Here is a 16,771-nt window from a genome sequence, read left to right as displayed (position 1 = left end):
CTCACTGCACAAGCAGTCTGAAAATGTGTACAAGCCTGTTCAACTTCATTTTACAAAATCAACAATCGGTTCCAGGCTCCCCAATGCTCTCTGTGGAGAGAAAATTGCCAGATTTTTACCCTTTTAATGCCCTTGGTTATGTTTGCCTCTTCTCAAAGATTACATGGCTGCACAGAGGAGCAAGGCTGAAAATGCCTTGAAGTAATCTGTTGGCTGCACTTGTGACCTTTAGTCAGAAAATGCATGGGCTCTTGTCTCACTTTGGGTAGTGCAGCGGTTAGTTCAACTATATTACAGTGGCACTGATGAGTACATGGATGTGAGGGGGTTGGAGGGTTATGGGCAGGGAGTAGGTAGGTGGAACTAGTTGGAGTTTCATGTAAATCGGTGCGGACTAGAAGGGCCAATATGGCCTGTTTCAGTACTGTTATTGCTATATGGTTATTATATGGAATATGGTTGTGAGCTGTGGCACAAGGCATTTTACTTAAGGCAGAACTAAAGGTTGAATATGTTTCAAGTTCTCTTGCAGAGGCTCTTGTGCTACAATGTCTGTTATGTACTCTAACAAATTGGAGGGTTGTGCCCCATACAGACAAGCAGCTCCAACTGCATTTTAATAAGGTCTAACATATTCAAAACCCATGCAAATATGGTTTGTGTTTCATTTTACAATTTTTACACTAACACAAAGGAAAGTCAGATTGTTATTCATTTTATTAAAATCTAGTGATTGGTTATATGTAAAAGCATGGCAAGAGGATCAACTAAAACCTGCCTGGGATGGTCCCTGCTGTGTACTTTTAATTACAGACACCGCAGTAAGAACAAGAGAGAAAGGCTGGACCCACATTCAAAGAATTAAACCAGCTTCTGAACCACAACATCACGACACACAGATTCAACCCTCAACCTGGCGTGCAGTTCCTCATCCTTCAGACCTGAAACTTACACTGCGCCGTGACAACGTGCCGTAATGTTACATTTATTGTTGTATTTTTTAACTGTTTATACATTTATTGTTGTATTTTTAACTGTTTATTTTTTTAACTGTTTATTCATTTATTGGGGTATTGTTTGTTAACTGTTTATGTCACTTCATTACTCGCTATGTTTTAAGTCCTCCTGGAATAGGGGCAGCAGAGGTTACAATTGTGCTCCTTTAGAATGTAGACAGGGCATAGATTTAATGTATAGTCATAGTGGGATATGGGTTAACAAGGGATTCCAATACGGACCAGGGGAACTGAACAGCTTTAGTGGAGTACATCTAATTTGTTTCTTAGCCTACACAGGTATTAAAGACAGAAGTTTTGAGGCGATAGCACAAAGGACATGGTGGGACAAAGACAGACAGAATGGTAGTCAGGATTGTACATGTAGCAGAGAGAGAGAGTTAATACATATGCTAATGTACACAGACAGGCTGCAACTCACAAGTTCAATGATACCCATGCTAATGTTAGCAGACAAGCTGCAACACACAGTTAAATCACAAGAAACAATCCCCCCCCAGCTTGGTCTCTTTTCATCACCCTGTGAAGGGGAGCACCAGTTACCAACAACGTGAGCTGCTTGACACTGTGAGAGATGGGAAAATTGACCTAAAATTATGAACATGGAAGAAACTAAAGTTCATCAGTAAAATGGCTGAAACCAGTTCAAACAGGATAAGTTTGGGGCTTAGGATGCAGGAAAGCAGAGTCAGCACGATTAACATAAGAATCTTCTAGTCTTTGTGACAAGACCATAGGACTAAGATAAGGAATGGTAAGGTACAATAGAATGTAGGAAGTTGAGGTAGTCTGGATCAGATAAGGGTCTCCTAGCCCTGGACAGAAGTACCAAGTCATACATTTCTAATTAGCTAACCATACACAGATTTATACATATGAAATTAGCCAACCCTAGATAGAATGAGTCAACTCTGCATATCAAGAGACTGTAGCCCCGAGAATCAGGAAGGTGTGAATAAGGACAATGACATGAAGGGACACCGACAGGATACCCCCCCCGGTTCTCCAAGTATACTGAAATTGCACGTAGGCAGGCAGGATTGCCTAATGCCAAACCTCTCCAGCAGGAGGCAGAAGAATGTAAGGGGGAGGGTATTCCTACACTGAAATCAACTGTATAAAAGTTGGGTGAGCCCCAGTGTGTGTGTGTATTCCCAGGGTAAGGGGAAGCACCCAACTTTGCATTGTTGTAGTAATAAATGTTCTTTGTTCTCAATTTTTGTCTCGAGCAATTTCTTTAAAGGTACTTTAATTCCTAACAAATGGGGGCTCGTCCGGGATCACACTCCCTCCACTGACAGAGTACCCCGACGACGAGAGTAGGTGCACCCCGGCTGATTCAGCTGGACTCACGGGCGACGGGTGGCTGGTCAGTGGAAGAAGCGAGTGATATCCGAGAAGAGGCATTGAGAACAAACGGCGGAAGGACGCGCGCTAGAGCAGTACTGCCAGAACTCGGTAAGAGTATTTTACTTGTTCCTAAGTATGGGAATAGCGGGCAGTAGAGATGAGAGTCCTGACACAGGACGTGACCACCAGATAGCTACGTACAGCCCGCTTGGGATGATGTTATCTGAGTGGGGCACAGGAAAGACCCGCGGTAAAGACAAACTGACGACGGTCAGGTATTGTTGTAATGAATGGGTGAGATACCCGGTTAAAGGGAGCTCCGTGTACTGGCCAAAATTCGGATCCGAGGATGAATGGATGTGTGAAGCTTTGAACTTATGGCTCTATCAAAACCAGCCAGACAATGTTGAGAGCAGGGAATATGCAGCCTGCTGGCTCAAGGGATCCATTGAACAGCTGGTTTTGAATGAGAAAGAATCCAGGGATAAGAGAGAGGAGGAACCTCTTGTCCCTGAATCACAGGGTTGGGATGTGTTACATTCCCTCCCTCCACCCTATGTTCCTCCTATGCCGGCTCCTATCTTTCCTTCCCCTCCTATGACCTACCCTTCTGCACCTTCCCCACCTCCCCCACCACTAGAGAAGAGAGAAGAGAGCAGGAGTGGTATGATAACTTGCTCACAAAGCACTCGATTACCACCTCTGTTGGCAGGAGAGAGAGGTAACTTTAATTCAGAACAGCATGAGACTCTTCAGGAAGATAGGGCAGAACCCATTGATTCATTTCCCAGGGAGCAGGAACCCAGACCTAATAAGCCAGAAACCAATTGGATGAGACCACTGCGGGAAGTTCCCATGGGAGAGGGTCTCGGTTTCGTAAATGTGCCCCTGACCAGTACTGAAGTGTGTAACTTTAAGAAAGAACTGACCTCCCTGATAGAAGATCCCCAGGGATGTGCTGAACAGTTAGACCAATTTTTGGGACCATATATATATACAATATGGGGGTCTCGACATAGAATCCCCAGCAGGGGAACAATTGGTACTAACAGGTTTTGTTACCAACTCAGCCCCAGATATTAGGAGAAAATTACAAAAGACAGAAAATTGGCATGAGCAGGGAATAACCCAGCTTCTACAGATCACACAAAAAGCATTTGTCCAGACATCTGAGGATAAGCAGAAAGCAAAGGCTAACATTTTGATGCAAGCAGTTAAAGTAATAGTAGATGAGTAACATGGAAAAGGCAGGGACTGTGTGCCAGCTCCTGAATGTTGGGAGAAGTGCAGGGAGTGGGAGAGTAGAGACCAGAGATAATTTCATAAATCATGACTTCCCACTTCAGTCACTGACCAATATTGATTAAAATTCATGCTAAAATTTAAATGTCATAAATGATCGTTTTTCAATACTGTAGAATTAGCGAATTTAACTACCAGTTAATTCCAATTTATGAAATAAATTGTATTTAAATGTGATTTTGCACAGGGAGTACCTGAGAGTTGAGTGATGTTATAACATTTGCAGGGAGAAATGTTTGCGCAAATAGGGTGAGTTCTATACATCTTAACTTTAAGTGTATGTGAGATAAAGAAAGGATCTGATGTGTAAAGTGGCTGGATCAGCCAGTTGAAGGGGGAGTGTGCATGTCCCTTTAAGTGCACTGTGGCACTTGAAACTGAGGCTCCAGGCTCCTCTCTTGCAGTTAGAGGTATGGAGCCCTATCAATAGATTTAGTACATTTCTTCTACACATTCAGCAGTCAAGGTCCGTGAGTTTAAAGAACACCCACCTCTGGAGAATAAAGATACCTCTGGGGATTCCCGTAAGTTTAATCATTAATTTCTCTGGTGCATTTTCCTCCGGAGTGAAATTAATGCCTCAGCACAATTTCTCTGTATTGCCGCTGTAATTTAGTTCATGATAACTCTCCCCCCCCCTCCCCATTCATCAGGTTTATATTTAAATCCGGTAGTGCAGAAGTTACATTGTAAATAATCACGGAGGTAAACCCTGCGCGACTGGATTCAGCTTAATGGAGAAATAAACCTGCGAACTGGTCTATGGTGGTGTGTGAGTACTGCAATAGGTGGAATATGATTTAAATTGGTGGCATAGTTCAGAACAATTGGGTGCATAAGAATAATAATATCATTAATAACTCACAGATCTTGTACCGGATGCTATTCAGTACATCTTGACTTAAGGACTGGAGAAATTGGCATGTTAGAATGAGATTGGCATGGCACCAATATTTCTTGATTCAATAATGACTCCACAAGCTCCAGGATTCATGCAGCAGAACTTTTAAGTGGAATATAATAGAAACTAGCCTGTACTTAAATTATTGTGTGTGCAATCTTCATAAGAACATCTTTTAACTTTTTTTTGGTGCCTGTTTTACAGACTGTTTTAAATAAGGCCAGCTCCTGTGAGCTGTGGCACAAGGCATTTTACTTAAGGCAGAACTAAAGGTTGAATATGTTTCAAGTTCTCTTGCAGGGGCTCTTGTGCTGCAATGTCTGTTATGTACTCTAACAAATTGGAGGGTTGTGCCCCATACAGACAAGCAGCTCCAACTGCATTTTAATAAGGTCTAACATATTCAAAACCCATGCAAATATGGTTTGTGTTTCATTTTACAATTTTTACACTAACACAAAGGAAAGTCAGATTGTTACAAAGTGCCGTAATTTAACATTTTTTTTCGTTTCTTTAATGGTTTATTCAGTTATTGTTGTATTTTACTTGTCTTTTGATTATTCAGTTATTGTTGTATTTTATTGCAGTTTTCAATGAGCTTTACATTTATTGTGTTTTATTCAGTTCTTATTGTATTTTATTGCAGTTTTCAATGAGCTTTACATTTATTGTGTTTTATTCAGTTCTTATTGTATTTTATTGCAGTTTTCAATGAGCTTTACATTTATTGTGCTTTATTCAGTTCTTATTGTATTTTAATGCTGTTTTTAATGAGCTTTACATGTATTGTTCATTGTTGTTTACTAATTTCTTTGGAATATTGTTCGTTAATGTTTTAAGCCCCCCTGGAATAGGGGCAGCAGAGGTTACAATTCAGCTCCTTTAGAATGTAGACAGGGCATAGATTTAATGTATAGTCATAATGGGATATAAGGGATCCCAATACGGACCAGGGGAATTAAACAGCTTTAGTGGAGTACATCTAATTTGTATCTTAGCCTACACAGGTATTAAAGACAGGAGTTTTGAAGCGATAGCACAAAGGACATGGTGGGACAAAGACAGACAGAATGGTAGTCAGGATTGTACATGTAACAGAGAGAGAGAGAGTTAATACATATGCTAATGTACACAGACAGGCTGCAACTCATAAGTTCAATGATACATATGCTAATGTTAGCAGACAAGCTGCAACACACAGTTAAATCACAAGAAACAATCCCCCCCCCAGCTTGGTCTCTTTTCATCACCCCGTGAAGGGGAGCACCAGTTTCCAACAACGTGAGCTGCTTGACACTTTAATATCAGGCTCCAAACAGCCTTCGGAGATCGGTGGCCCTAGGGTTCGGGGCTGAAGAGGACATCAGATACTAGCCACAATTCAACGGAACCGCCTGACTACTCGTTCGCTGCTGAAGGCAGCGTTTCTCAGAGACTGCTACTTGTTCGCTGCTGAAGGCAGCGTCTCTCACAGACTTCGTCAGGACAATGCTTACAAAAGTCGGGTGGTTAAAAGACACTGCTTCAATGTTTCAACGTGAATCTGCCCATGCCCATGTTCAGACGTGGCAACTTCGGACTGATGTGGGATGGACTAGACTCTTTACTGAGAACTGGAGCCTGATACTCACAACCCTAATAAGCAGCTGGACTCGCTACTCTGACCTTCATGGTGCTCCCCTAGCTAAAGACTTTACACAGACATTACAATTCGGTTATTGACCAGCTGGGTAAAACTACACCTTACACTTGAAAGATCAGTGTTACTGATCTAAAAGAAAAGTGAGGAAAGGGGGGGGGGGATCAGTCACACTGACACTAGTAACCAAAGATCAGTAACACTGATCATGGTGAAAGATCAGTATTACTGATCTAAAAGAAAAGTGAGGATTGTGAGAGATGGGAAAATTGACCTAAAATTATGAACATGGAAGAAACTAAAGTTCATCAGTAAAATGGCTGAAACCAGTTCAAACAGGATAAGTTTGGGGCTTAGGATGCAGGAAAGCAGAGTCAGTACGATTAACATAAGAATCTTCTAGTCTTTGTGACAAGACCATAGGACTAAGATAAGGAATGGTAAGGTACAATAGAATGTAGGAAGTTGAGGTAGTCTGGATCAGATAAGGGTCTCCTAGCCCTGGACAGAAGTACCAAGTCATACATTTCTAATTAGCTAACCATACACAGATTTATACATATGAAATTAGCCAACCCTAGATAGAATGAGTCAACTCTGCATATCAAGAGACTGTAGCCCCGAGAATCAGGAAGGTGTGAATAAGGACAATGACATGAAGGGACACCGACAGGATACCCCCCCCGGTTCTCCAAGTATACTGAAATTGCACGTAGGCAGGCAGGATTGCCTAATGCCAAACCTCTCCAGCAGGAGGCAGAAGAATGTAAGGGGGAGGGTATTCCTACACTGAAATCAACTGTATAAAAGTTGGGTGAGCCCCAGTGTGTGTGTGTATTCCCAGGGTAAGGGGAAGCACCCAACTTTGCATTGTTGTAGTAATAAATGTTCTTTGTTCTCAATTTTTGTCTCGAGCAATTTCTTTAAAGGTACTTTAATTCCTAACAACACTTTAATATCAGGCTCCAGACAGCCTTCGGAGATTGGTGGCCCTAGGGTTCGGGGCTGAAGAGGACATCAGATACTAGCCACAATTCAACGGAACCGCCTGACTACTGCTACTCGTTCGCTGCTGAAGGCAGCGTCTCTCACAGACTTCGTCAGGACAACGCTTACAAAAGTCGGGTGGTTCAAAGACACTGCTTCAATGTTTCAACGTGAATCTGCCCATGCCCATGTCCAGACGTGGCAACTTCGGACTGATGTGGGATGGACTAGACTCTTTACTGAGAACTGGAGCCTGATACTCACAACCCTAATAAGCAGCTGGACTCGCTACTCTGACTTTCATGGTGCTCCCCTACCTAAAGACTTTACACAGGTGTTACATTTCGGTTATTGACCAGCTGGGTAAAACTACACCTTACACTTGAAAGATCAGTATTACTGATCTAAAAGAAAAGTGAGGAAGGGGGGGGGGGGATCAGTCACACTGACACTAGTAACCAAAGATCAGTAACACTGATCATGGTGAAAGATCAGTATTACTGATCTAAAAGAAAAGTGAGGATTGTGAGAGATGGGAAAATTGATCTAAAATTATGAACATGGAAGAAACTAAAGTTCATCAGTAAATGGCTGTAACCAGTACAAACAGGATGAACTTGGGGATTAGGATGCAGGAAAGCAGAGTCAGCACGATTAACATAAGAATCTTCTAGTCTTTGTGACAAGACCATAAGACTAAGATAAGGAGTGGTAAGGAACAATAGAATGTAGGAAGTTGAGGTAGTCTGGATCAGATAAGGGTCTCCTAGCCCTGGACAGAAGTACCAAGTCATACATTTCTAATTAGCTAACCATACACAGATTTATACATATGAAATTAGCCAACCCTAGATAGAATGAGTCAACTCTGCATACCAAGAGATTGTAGCCCCGAGAATCAGGAAGGTGTGAATAAGGACAATAACATGAAGGGACACCGACAGGATACCCCTGGTCCTCCAAGTGTACTGAAACTGCACGTAGGCAGGAAGGATTACCTATGCCCAACCCATCCAGGGGGCAGAAGAATGTAAGGGGGGAGGGCACTCTGATACTGAAATTGACTGTATAAAAGTTGGGTGAGCCCCAGTGTGTGTGTGTATTCCCAGGGTAAGGGGAAGCACCCAACTTTGCATTGTTGTAGTAATAAATGTTCTTCGTTCTCAATTTTTGTCTCGAGCAATTTCTTTAAAGGTACTTTAATTTCTAACACCATCATCTTATACAACCTCACCATAACTTCCCAACTCCTATTTTCTTTTTGTTAATTAATGAAGGCCAAGATGACAAAAGCTGGCTTTAGATCCCTGTCGTCCTGTGACACCACTTTCATGGAATTATGCAACTGTGTTTTATCTCTTGCTGCCGATTTCTATAACTTGGCTGTTCAATTTCATAATGTTGGCTTCTGGACTATTTTATTGTGCCCCTTGATCTAGAGAGTTCTGGCAGAACAAAGCAATTTTGTTTTCTTTTGTCAGGTCAAATTTTGTCACATTGATCCAAAAACAAATATTTTCACCATTCCTTCATTTCAGATTCTCTGCAGCTGTCGTATTGAACCTCACAGTGACGGCATCATGTTTGTCTTGTTTATCCTTTACCCCTCCATCCAGACAGATGTGCTGATCAACAAGTCGACTCCACTCATCCAGCACCACTGCCATTTCTGCTGCTCGGGCTTTTCATCCCACGTATTCAGTTTGTTATTTCTCCTCTTCTTTTTCTCAGCAAAGAGAATCAGGTTTGTTTGAATATCTTTCAGAATCCCAGTGAAAGGTTATCGACCTGAATGTTTTAACTCCGATTATTTTTCCAGTAGATGACCTGCTGAGTATTTCCAGCATTGAGATTTTATTTTACTTTCTTGGTGTATTACTGAGTGCTTTGAATGGGAGAAGAAATGTGGGTTGGGTTAAGTTGAGATGTCTCGATCATGGAGTGAATTTAGAAAAATAGACGTAAAAGTGGAGGGTGCATGGAAATTGTTCATTAATCTTTTCAAATTGATTTTGGAGCTATGATTGTTTTCTGATGTATGCACAGTGTTCAGAATTAAATTTTTTTGTGATGAACATGTCTCAAAATTTGTCATATTGTGGCAACAAAACAGGTGCAAATATTGTTCTAAATTACATTTTAAAAAAAGAAATTCATTTGTGCAAAATGAAGAGTAAGTGAGAGTGACTGTGTTTCCTTGTCCATTCGGAAATCTGATGGCAGTGGGGGAGAAGCTATGTTTGTACCTTTGGGTGTTCATCTTCAGGCTCCTGGACCTGTTTTCCTGGTGATCACAGTGTGAAGAAGGCCTGGTCTGGGTGGTGAGGGTCCCTGAGGATAGAGGTTGTTTTCTTGAGACTCCGCCTCTCGGAGAAGTCCTTGATACATGGGCCAGAAAGCGCGGGATACTCACATGGCTTAATTTAAACCTGCTGGCAGCAAACTCTTAATGATGTCCCACCTTGTCCCGTGGAGCCCGGCACACTATACCCATATGACAGTTTACAGCACGGTAGCAGGCCATATCGGCCCTTCGAGTCCGTGCCAGTTCACATGAACAACTCCACTAGTTTCCCCCTCCCACACTCTGCCCATATCCCTCCAACCCCTTCATATACATGTACACATCCAACCTTCTCTTAAGTCACAGAATGGACACTGCTGCAATTATCTCTTCTGGAAGATCATTCCATTCTGCCACCACTCTCTGAGTGAAGAAGCATCCTCCAACATTTCTCCTAAAGCTTTACTCCTTACCCTTAACTCATGCCCTCTTGTTCCAACCTCCCCTGCCCTCAGGGGAAAGACTCTACTCATATCTAGTCTATCTATTCCCTTCAAAATTTTAAATACCTCTATCATAACCCCCTTCAACCATCTACATTCTAATGAATAAAGTCGCAATCTCCTTAATCCTTCTCTGTGCTCTTGATGTTGTTAGTCAGGCAACATTTTTGTAAATCTTCTCTGCACCCTTTCCACCTTATCTATATCCTTCCAATAAATGGAGATCAGAACTGAACACAATTCTCCAAACTTGGCCTCACCAATGCCTTAAACAGCTATACTCTAGACTATGCTAGGATTTATGAAGGCCAGCATGCCCTGTCTACATGGGAATCCAACCTCAGTGAACCATGTACCATAACTCCAAGATCCCCCTGTTCCTCTTCATTCCCCTTAACTGTATTTGTCAACATTAAAATCCATCTGGCATCTTTCAGTCTACTATTCCAAACAAACCAAGAAAACCTTCCTCACTATTTTCGTATCTTCGGCATATTTTCTCACCCAATTAACCACCCCCACATCCAAATCATGAATATAAATGATAAACAACAGGGGACTCAGCACCGATCCCTGAGGCACACTGCTCGTCACAGGCTTCCATCCTGACAGACAGTTGTCCACCATGACTTTCTGCTGTCTTTTTCACAGCCACCTCTGAACCCATCTCACTATCTATTAATCCCTAGTGACTGAACCTTCCTAACTAACTTTACATGCGGAACATTATCAAAAGCCTTACTAAAATTCAAATAGATCTCATCACCTGATCTACTTTTCTCATCAAAAAATTCAACAAGATTCATCGAACATGATTTTCCCTTCACAAACCCATGCTGGGTGCCCCTGATCCCTCCCTGCCTATCCAGATATTTGTACATACTATCTCGAAGAATACCCTCCATAACTTTTGCCACCACCAAACTCAAACTTATTGGCCGATAATTATTTGGCCTACACCTTGAGCTCTTTTTAAAACAGCGGAACTACATTTGCAACCCTCCAATCCCGCAACACCACACCCACTTCCAGTGATCTTTGTAAAATCACCATCAGAGCCCCGGCTATTTGCTCCCTGACCTCCTTTAACGTCCTGAGAAAAGTACCATTAGGACCAGGAGACTTATCCACCTCCATTGACCCTGGAAGATCCAAAACCCTCTCTTTAATAATCCTTATCCTTTCCATAACTAAAGCATTCATCTCATTTATCTCACATAGTCCAGTGTCCCTTTCCCTCGTGAATAGAGAAGAGAAAAAAAAATGTTCAATATCTTCCCCATCTCATACAGCTCTTGACATACACATCGCCCACCGTTACCATTTTCCAGTGGACCTACTCTATCCTTCAACCTCCTTTTACTGTTCATGTATCTGTAAAAACCCTCATGATTCACGTTCACCTTATTAGCTATTGACACCTTATACCATCTTTTTGCCTTTCTAATTTCCCTTTTGAGGTTCTTTCTGCAATCTAAGTAAGGATCAATCTTTTGTTTCTTATATTTAGCATGGGCCTCCCTCTTATCCTGAACCGTTCCTAATTTTTCTAGAAAACCACGGCTTCCTTGGAGTCTTGCCTTTCGGCCGATCTGGAACATGAAGATCCCTTACTCTCAAAATCTCACTTTTAAATACCCTCCAATTTTCTTCTAGATCATTTTCGACTAAAAGATCAGCCCACACAACTCTCTGCAAATCTCTTCTCATTTCTTCAAATCTGGCCTACCCCCACTCGACGATCTTCAACTTTGAACCCGACCTATCCCCTTCCATAATTAAGCTAAATCTAAAGGACCCATGATCACTGGATCTGAAGTTCTCCCTAACGCTCACCTCCGCCACCTGCCCCATTTCATTCTCTTCCCACAGATCGAACACTGACCCCATCTCGTGGACATCTCCACATGCTGCTGCAAAATGCAGTCCTGAACACGTTATCTAAACTCTAAGCCATCCTGACCTCTCACTGACTCTGTTTCCCAATCGATGTTAGGACTTCACTTGCCTCCTTTCTGGACCCATCAACCTTGCGTATAACTTAATCAGGCTGAAACCTAGTTTTGTGTTGTGGCATAATGGCAGAGGACATGACATTCTGGTACATAGTAGGTGCATTGGACGCTGCTACAGGATCTCAAGTAAGAGAATTTGTTGCCAATCCCCTGGTGGAAAACCAGTACACCAGGTTTAGCCAATTTCTCCTGGACACACTGGAATTGATTAGACATGAGCGCAGCTTGCGGCTTTTAAATATGGAGGGCTCGGGTGAGAGGAATCTATCTGATCTAATGGATGAGATGGTTGCATTAGCAGATGGTCATTCTCATTGTATACTTTTTGAGATTCAATTCCTGTCCAAACTCCCAGGTCGTGTTGCAATACCAATCAGTAACATGGATTTCCATGTAGCGCGGGAGGCTGATAGGCTCCATCATACTCCCATGCAAGAGTCTGCTCACGTCCAGACTGTTTTTGCAGCAGATCTATATCCCATTTCCTATGAGCCTCCTGTATCTACAGTTCAGTCAAAGAAGGATGAACACATTGATGGGCAGCGAGAATGCTGTTTTTACCATCGCCAATGGGGATAAAAGCCCATAAATGTGTCCTGCATGTACCTATTACAGAAAAATGGTAGGAAATGAAAAACCCGGCTACCATTAATGGCCTCGGCATCTGGCACAAGTACGGGCCCATTGTGTCTTCAAGACGACACTGGTAAGCACAAGTTTCTTGTAGACACGAGTGCTGAGGTCCGTTTGCTCCCACCCAACCGATTTTGAAATAAAAACCACGTAAATAACAACACCTGGCTCTTCAAACAGCAAATGGGATGAAAATTCCCTGCTTTGGCACACGACGAGTCACGATTTGGATAGATGTGACATTCCATTGGAATTGTGTATTGGCTTCCATTACACAGCCCATTATGGGTGCAGATTTTTTAAGGTCCCGTGACTTTCTAGTAGACGTGAGGTGGAGGAAATTGGCTCATGTTACCACTTTTCAAACATACCCACTGGTCTGCAGCAAAGGGAGTGTTTCCCATCTCGGGGTCCAGACCCTGCACAAAGATGCACATGCTGCTCTCCTCAATGAATTTCCCTGTACTCTCTCCCCAAATTCCAATCCCTCCTAAATGGCCCAGGGTGTGTCCCATTACAGAGACACTTCAGGCCTGCCGAGTTACACCAGGTCTCGTCCTCTTCCACCTGATAAACTGCGCAGGCTTTTTGAATTTCATAGGATGCCACTTGGGTTGAAGAATGCCGTTCAAACCTGCCAGCAGCTTATTGGCACTTTGGGCAGAGATTTAGAGTTCCCTGACATCTACTTGGATAATGTCCTCATAGCCAGTCAGGATATCACCAACTGCATTTACTCTGCCTGTTCCAAGGGCTGGGGGAATTTGGTCTTCCCATCAACCCTAGCAAATGTCAATTTGGCAAATCCACCATCAGCTTCCTGGGACACAAGATCACAGCCAACGGTGTCTTTCCCTTATCCAGCAAGGTAAAGGCAGTCCCTGCTTTTCCAACACCTACCATGGATCAGGGCCTGCAGAAATTCTTGGGCAGGAGAAACTTCCATCACCGGTTCATTCCAGCAGCTGCTGACATTCTTTGTCCACAGTTTCCGATCCTCACCACAAAGCACAGGGACGTTCCCTGGACAACAGAGGTTGAATTTGTGATGCTCAAGACGCTTTAGCCAATGCAGCAACGCTCCCCCATCCTAACCCCGACACTTCCTTGACATTTAGTTCTGATGCCTCGAGTACGGCCCTGGGTGTGGTTGTTGAGCAGTACGTCGATGGCCATTGCCAACCCCTCGCTTTCTTTAGCCGACATCTATAGCCATTGGAGATGAAATACAGTGCATTGTATCAAGCGACACGGCACTTCCGATTTGTTTTGGAGGGTCAGTATTTCACTGTGTTCACAGACCACCAGCCACTCGTTTTTGCCTTCATCAAAATAACGGATCCATGGTCGGCAAGACAGCAGGGTCACTGTCATACAATTCAGAATTTACCATGGATGTGCACTATATTTCTGGTAAAAACAATGGCGTCACGAATATGCTGATCAGACTGACTATATCATATTCAGGGTGACATTGATATTCCGGAATTAGCCAGTGACAAGGCAATGGACCCCGATGTTCAGGCATACAGTACGGCCATGACTAACCTGGACATACAGCAGGTGGCAGCACAACTGGGCTGCCAACCTTACTTTGTGACATGTCTTTGGGCTACACTAGACCAGTGATTCCGCCATCTTGGAGGCAATGCCTTTTTGACCAGATACACAGCTTGTCTCATCCGTCCATCAGAACATCTGTCAAGCTCACGTCAAATAAATATGTATGGCATGGTCTGAAAAAAGGCATTGCGCAATGTGTCTGCACATGTTCCTCCTGCCAGACTGCCAAAATTCAGTGCCACACTAAGGCACCTCTTCAACCTTTCCTGGCGGTACACAGGTTGTTGTAACACGTGCAAGTGAACCTGCTCGGACCATTGCCAGTATCTCAAAACATGAGATAGATTCTAACAGTCATAGAACGTTTCACGTGCTGGCCAGAGGCCATCCCATTGCCATCCAGTGACACTGAGACAAGGGCCAAAAAATTCATCATCTTCACACCCTAAACTGATCTAATTTTTTTTTATGATATATTTTTATTCTGTAATATTATTGTTTAATATCTCTGTATTAATTCATTACTTACTATGTATTTTTTATATCTCTTTGAACTGTATGTGTTTATAAATTATAATAATAATAAAAAGATTGAAAAAGAAAAGAAAGAACATTCATCATCAATTGGATGGCTAGATTTGGTTTCCCGACCCACAATTACTTCAGTCCGCAGAACACAATTCACCCACAGTCCAACGGCCTTGTGGAACGTTTCCACCGGCAACTGAAGGCCCGATTCACCGGTCTAAATTAGGTCGATGAGTTGCCATGGGTTCTATTGGAGTGCGCCCGGCTCCAAAGGAAGACATGTCTGCATTGTCCGAAGAGTTGGTTTATGGTACGGTCCTTACAGTTTCTTGGGACATTTATTTCACAACGAACTCTGATCTGAACGTTCTTCAGCAGCTTCGACGTGGTGTTGCGATCACCTTTTCCTACCCACTGGCATGGAACCTCTAAACAGAATGTACCCCCATCACTCCTGGACACTGATTTTGTTTTTGTGTTCAGACTGGTCCCACGAATGCCGTTACGACCATATGAGGGCCATTGTCGTGTGGTGAAGAAGGATGGGGTTGTGTATACTATGGACATTGGGGGACATTGTAGCTGTTTCATGTGGACAGACTCAAGCCTGCCCATGTAGATCCCACTTCACCCATTCAGTGCCCCCTGCACAGACGGCGAGGGCGTCCACCTAAGGTGCATGCAGCAGGTGCTTTAGTTTCTGGTAATGGTTCTTGGGGGGCGGGTAGCAGCTGTGTAATGGGCTGAGTGGGCACGGTTCTTTGGCGGGCGTGTGAAATCATAAGACAAACAGGCATCCATTTAATTGACCATCCTCGCGTGGTGCTGCATGCCGAGGAACGACACGTTGATCTGTGGATTCTCCTGACAGAAGGTGCGGGACACTCACAGGGCTTAATATAAACCTGCGGTCCCGTGGATCGGCAGCAAATACATAATGATGTCCCATGGAGCCCGGGACACGCTGTAAATAAAATAAGCCTGTAAAGTCTGAATAAAGCAATCTTGTGTTGACTAACCTGGTGTGTGTGTGTGTGTGCGTGTGTGTGTGTATTGCTTTAGTAGCTCTATCGAAGTAGCTGCTACGTATATAAATATTTTGGATGATTATTGTACTTACAGGATACTTTTCATCCATCTCACAGCCTGTGGGAAGAAACTATTACCCAGCCTGGCGGTCCTGATTTTGATGAAGGACCTGGTTAAATATGCTGTGCATTGGATGGAAATGGTCTTTTTACAATTCCTTGAGCCCTATTTGAACAAGACTCCCAGTAAATGTCACCTACAGGAGAAAGGGAGACCCCAGTGATACTCACAACTCTTTGCATCATTCCTGTCTGATGCTTGCCAGCTACTAGACCATCGAATGATGCAGCCAGACAGGAGACTCAACTGCACTCCTGTAAAATCTCAGGAATAGAGCTGTTGGCCTTGACCTCCTCGGTCTCCTTTGGAAGTGTAGGCACTTCCTGACCAATAAGGAGGTGTGATTGTTTTGTGTATTAATACGTGTGCTGTATGGATGGGAATTTTATGTGATTGCATTGTCTATTCTTGCTCTTTAACAATCTTTAGTGGATAGAAGTAGTCATTGTACTTTAGGATGTACAATCATGTACAGATTGTCCTTAAATAGCCATTTGGCCCAGATGTCTATTCAGTCCAAGAAATACTTTCCATCACAGGCAGATTTTGAACAATAACCCCATTCATTCTGCAACAACTGCCACTTAATTTTGCCAGTTGTTCAAAGGTAAACTATATGGAGAAAACACCACTGTCAACTCTTCTACCTTAAAGGAGTAAAATATTCAAATGGGCAGTAGATCAAGAGATGGAAACAGTGAAATCAGACAGAGGTGAGTCGCTGCTTAAAATTAGAAACATTCGTGTTCATGCTATAGAGTTTAAGGCTGCTCAGGAGGAATATAATGTGTTTTCTATAAGTTTGTTTGCCCTCACCCTGGCGAAGGATGGGGCCAACAGACATGTTGCTGGAAGGGTTCGAGAATTGATATGTTAGGCCACAGGAAGCTCAAGTTTCGAT

At 43.1% G+C, this 16,771-nt stretch overlaps 1 long non-coding RNA gene across 1 annotated transcript in view; it reads left to right on the top strand.

The window, feature by feature from the left end:
• LOC138745767 (uncharacterized) overlaps positions 1 to 3,105 on the top strand; it is a 29,932-nt gene extending 26,827 nt beyond the window's left edge. Inside the window, exon 4 of the long non-coding RNA XR_011346495.1 lies at positions 814 to 3,105. This is a non-coding gene — a long non-coding RNA (uncharacterized lncRNA). The remainder of the gene's footprint in view (positions 1 to 813) is intronic.
• Positions 3,106 to 16,771: the final 13,666 nt, after the last annotated feature.

This window comes from Narcine bancroftii, chromosome 11 (assembly GCF_036971445.1).
Source record: "Narcine bancroftii isolate sNarBan1 chromosome 11, sNarBan1.hap1, whole genome shotgun sequence".
Lineage (NCBI taxonomy): Eukaryota > Metazoa > Chordata > Chondrichthyes > Torpediniformes > Narcinidae > Narcine > Narcine bancroftii.
Note: the sequence above shows the minus strand (reverse complement) of the source record. Positions and strands in the feature narration are given on the sequence as shown.